This window comes from Myiozetetes cayanensis, unplaced genomic scaffold (assembly GCF_022539395.1).
Source record: "Myiozetetes cayanensis isolate MyiCay16 unplaced genomic scaffold, myiCay2020 scf7, whole genome shotgun sequence".
Taxonomy (NCBI): Eukaryota; Metazoa; Chordata; class Aves; order Passeriformes; family Tyrannidae; genus Myiozetetes; species Myiozetetes cayanensis.
Genome location: NW_026087964.1, coordinates 29,311,218 through 29,316,822, shown reverse-complemented (window position 1 = coordinate 29,316,822; position 5,605 = coordinate 29,311,218).

The following is a 5,605-nucleotide window of genomic DNA, read 5'->3' as shown; positions in this document are numbered from 1 at the left end:
ACCTCTTAAGAAGTTTTACTCATTCCAAAGCTGTGGGCACTGCACTTTATCCCTTCGGGTGACGTCAGCCAGTCCCTCCGCTTCTCCACCCACAGAGGGGAGTATCACACTCAGACAAATAAAGCTTGAATCTGGAAAGTTTACAACAAATACATCAGCTTTATCTACTGTTTCAGCGTCCCCCTCAGCCAGACAATCAGTAAGCTTCAGGATGCAGAGTCTTTCTGGTTTCTTAAAGCCACCCTGTTGCTCATTTGATAACATGCTGATTACGTTGCTGGTGCTTGATTCAGCTATGCAATGCAGTGCTTTGACTTTATACGTGACTCTGTTTCATGTAAGCAGAAATTCTGATAAGGAAATTTCCTTTTCAAAGTCTTGTTTTACATCTTCTTTGTAATGTAATAGCTTAGTGCACTAAAAAGTCCTTCCAGCCCTCCAGCTGCATTTTTTTAGATAGTCACTTGAGACCATGGCATGCACCAGTCCTAATGCCTTGCAAAATCTGGACTGATGTCATACATATTTCTCATACTGAGGAAGAGAAATGCAGTATTAGGTGATGATGTCTTTTTTTGCTTTGGAGAAATGTTAGCTTTTTAAGGTAGTTGTCCTTTACTTGTGGCTTGCTAGTAGAATAGTAGTGTTCATCATGGGTTTTTGTAATTGTGTTCTTGTCCAGAATATTTCAAAGACCTTCTCTATTTTCAGAGTGTATTATTTCATTCCCTGATCAGAACAAAACCAGTGTAGTGACTGTTTCAAAATAAACTATCAGAAAGGATATCTGTGTCACAAAAAGCTTGCACTGTGACAGTCATTGTCAGCTTGTGGGGGTACAGCCTTGCATTAGGAATGTGAAGGAAGATAGGCACATTTAAAGAAACAGGGCAGGTGTTTAGGTCAGTGGTATCTCAGTCTTGGTAGCTCAAATATTTTTGTATATTTGGAAGTTCAGGAAAAAAAAAATCCACTAATTCCTTGTGAGTAGTGTATAAACTCTGGTATGTCCTAAACATGGTTTGAGATTGGTTCAGTATATGCCTGAATATGTATGTGTTCAAGGTCAGAATTTATCACCAAGTAGTACTTCAGTTTCTTAACTTTGCTCCTCCTCCCTGATATCTGTTTCAAGTGAAAATCCCTCTCACGTTTGCTACTCCTTCTTTCATTCCTCTTTTGCAAGTGAATCCTGTAATGTGTTTTGGTTTGTAGCTGGGAATGAATAACATATTAGACATATTCATTTAAAGAGTTCTTTTGTGTGTAGTTTGCATTTTCTTTTTCTTTGAGTATTGGCAATTTCAAATAGTCAATCCTGCAATGCACTTCAGTAGAAAATGATTGGAAATATAAGAATTTCAGTATCAGGTCAAACTCAGATCATAATCAGGCTCTCAGTTTCCAGTGTCAAAAATTATAATTGCATAATAACTTGTTCACTGCAGAGATTCCTTTCAAGTTCCCGTTATTAAGTTATTGATTTATTTCTTAATGTGTACTTTTTGGGTTTGTGGGGTTTTTTATTTTATTTTAAGAAACCCAAGTTTGGGGTTGCTTAAGTGTCTGTAAAGTTTGTTCATGTTTGTTTGTTTGGGGTTTTTTTGTTGGGTTTTTTTTGTTTGTTTTGTTTTTTTGCTATGCTGAGGTTTGCTCATATGTCCCTTTTAAACTTGTTAGATACATGTCAGAGGAGGGCAGGTGATTGCTCTTAATTTCAATGGAAAGCATCTGCATATATGAAACTGAGCTCTTGCTCAGTTTCTTTTTTTTTTTTTTTTCCCCCTGCCTGGTTTAATGGGAGGATGACTTGCTCTCCAAGGTGCTGTTGCTCTGGAGAGCAATTGTTAGATCTTGTTTTATTGATGTTTCACAGGTGTTTTTGTTTTTTTAGAATTACAGAGGGGGAAGAAAAATACATAACAGGAAAACACATCCTCTAAGAAAACATTCAACTCTCATAAAATTAATTGTGAAATTAGACAAGTGCATCAATAAAGCACAAAATTTGAAAAGTGCTTTACATCTTTTTTGCCAGGAACCATAATTAAAATATGAGCTGACATTACATCAGGCTCACAAGCAAACCAATGAAGGACAACAAATTTCATCCCCAGTCACAATAATATCTAATCACCTGTAAAATTGGCAAAGTAGAAATACTATGACAGAAGCAACACTTCATGAAACCAGTGCAGTTATCAGAATCTTAGCAACACAGACTGAAAGTCAATACATGTATATGTCAGTTTGCAAACACAGAGTTGCAAATATAGATTACAGACCTAATTTTTCAAAATTAGGGTGAACAGTACTTCAATGCCTTAATATGAGACCAGCATCTCATTCCATTCAATATATTCTTTGGATTTTTTTTTAAACACTAGTCATTATTTTATGTATGTTCCCAACTGCTCCTTTACATTTTTTGAAAATTAAAAGGAAAACAAGAAAAAAAAAATCACACATTTAATGCACAAATTACAGAGAAGATGAAAATAGAAATCAAAACCAAGCACATCTGTAATTAAACAAGTTTCAAAATTTGCTTAGAAGTTTATGAAACAGTTCTGAAATGGCATATTTCAGAAATATTTACTTTCCACTAACTGGTTTGTTAGTTTAGAACAGATCCTTAACATAGGTTTTAAAGGGCTCTAAGACACCTACTTCCCATTTGTCAAGTAGGAAGCTTCTTGAAAAAAAGTGAGGTTTAAGTCTTCAGTTTCTGCAGTGTTTTCAGAACAAATGAACCTTTGAAAGATAAATAATTTGGGGGGAAACAAAACAAACAAACAAACAAACAAAACCCCAAAATCAAACTCTCAGGACATTACTGGCTTCTTGACCTGCATACAGAAAAATTTAAGAAAGTGCCTATTGGTTGCAGTTCACTACTCAGAACCCTAATAGTAGAGAAAAGTACCAGAGTGGTGGGAAAATAATAACCAAAAGTTATCAATGAGAGGGCAGTTGACCTAAATCACTGCTTCGAAGCTGGGGCAGGTAGGGAGGAGTTGTAAGAATGTCCTTCTCCACCTCACATGTATTTACAGCCTGGAAATTTCTAATGCCTGTAAGAGGAGTACAGTACCAGAGCCCCACTCCTCCTTTCTTTGCCAGATGCAAGAGAAGAATAACAGAGCTGCTTGTCATACCACTTACAAGGAAAAGGAGAGAGAATTTCTCCTTTGCCAGGAAAAACTAAGGGTATTGCAATTCATCAGACATCCAACCAAAAGCTGACATGAAAAGTTCACTGGGATCCAAGTTATTAACCATTCCTGCTCCCTAACAATGCAATAAGGAAAAACTATGGTCTGTACATAAACAGCCTTATTGCTTTGGGAAACTGTTTTAAAATAAGTAGTGTTTATTATAAGAAAACTTCCCATATACCCATGAGTTTTGAAATGGAAAACAGGCTGTGCAGTTTGGAACACTCTGACCTTTCACCTCTGGAAAGCCAGTTTCAGTACATGTTGTTCCACATGTGCAAATGATTTTGAGGCTCCATTTAGTATCCTAGGCTGTTACTGTCTAAACTTCCCAAACAGTGGCCTGCTCCAATATTTTATTATGTTATAGATTATTAGTCCAATAGTTTATTATGTTATAGACTAAATTCTGAAATAAGAGAGGAGGTTTATGGCTTAAAGTACAGACACTGAAGAGGGTTTACTTATTTGTTTGTTTGTTTGTTTCTTCCCGTACCAGGGTTTATTCTAGTTCTGCAGTCTGAAACAGAGCATGCCATAAGTTTACACAAGGATGAATTGGTTTAAAACATTTGCTCCTTACAACTTTTTTTTCAACTCTTGGTCTACCAAATTGTCAGGAAAACAACATTTTCTTCCATCAAGGCAGAGCAATACTGGGAGAGAAAATAGGAAACTGACATCCAAAAATATTCTGATGTGAGTTAGGAGGAATGCCTTTTGCTAGCGACATGGAAAACGATGTCATGCCGTGGGCACAGGAGTTTGATTGTCCAAAGATAATGAGGTGGCATCATATGCAATGATGGATTTGTGCACCGTGGTACTATTGCAATGCCTAATTTGTGACCCCAGCTCCCAAATCTCAAAAAGTTGAGTGATATGAAGATATCTGACACAACTTCCCTCCCTGCCTTCAGTTTTCAGGGGAGGAGGGAGAGTGGAAAACTGGTTGTACTCTTTCCCATTGCACTGGATAGAAAGATAATATTTGGCACAAAAGTCAAACGAAATATCAACCTAGAGAGCAAAAGTCTACTTCAAACGTTTGGGTAGTCATACTGCAAACCAAATGACTACATTATGATTCTGAGGAAGCTACTTTATACATACATTCATAGCACGGCTACTAAATTCAGAGGATGTATATTGCAGGTAAAAAAGTTGTACTATAGGATCATTGGTGTTACAACAGCAAAAAAAACCAACAAACCACCTTGTTATATGGAAGCTTCAATGACACACACACACACAAAAAGAAGTCACACTGCTACATATTTACAAAAAATCTATTTTCATACCTACAACTATTATGAAAGAAAATGTGATGCTCTAAAACCAGGTAGAAGAAAATAGCCTTTATTATAGTGAAAGGAATATACTTTTAAGTGGATAAAAGACTGGCTTCAATCCAGCTCAGCTGATCATTTTGATACAGTATGAAAGAACAAAAGTGCTCTAGGTATATAAACCAAAATAAAAAAATGTACACATACTATGTAAATATGTAAAGGTACTTTATCTTAAAGATAGTCACTTAATAGAAACTAGGAAACAGTCTTTGTCACAAGTATCAATTCAGTATTGCCTTTCAAATCTTTTATTTTTCTTCCCCCTCTGTAAAAGGTTTTCCCTTCTGTTCTGACAGCCTGTAGAAGTTCTGATGGAGAATCTTAAGGGTGACTGAGGAAGGAGTTGTTTTTCTTTTCAGCTCATTCACTCATCAGTGGTCCTGCTCCCTTTAATAGCTACAGTCAAACATCACCTCCAAATTTGGTGAGCTAATGCCTTTTTTTAGTTTGAAATTAAAGCCCATTTTGGCACTGGAAATGAAATAAGCTCATTCCAAAGAAGTAAAGTTGGAATGAAGTTAGCAAGGCTCTGTGCCAGCAGGTAAGTCCAGTATGCTTCATAAATTAAGATGCTGGCACTTACATTTTTTTTTTTTTTTTTAACAATATTAGCTCTCTGATGTGCTTGCCATTCAACATTACCTGAAAAAATAATGCACAGAAGTTGTTAGATTTATAAAATCTCTTTCATGATTCATATTATAGAGCAACATTCAGGAAACAGTCAAAATACTTCATTAGATGTGTAATGACATGTACATACAAGAATGAAAATATACTTCCTCAGACACCCAGCAAAGTCTTATTTTTTATTTCTACAATAATTAAGTCCCATTTCTTGATTTCATCTGTGATATTATGCACTTAGCTATTTAATCTTTAATGCTACATGGAAACTTTAACCTTGTCTTTTCAGGAGAAAAGCTTATCATATTTTCTAAAGAAATAGTGAGGAGATCAGGTGGGATCAAGATACTTATTCTTTCTAAATCTTAGAGTTAAAACCATTTAACCACTAGATTATTATCAAGAATG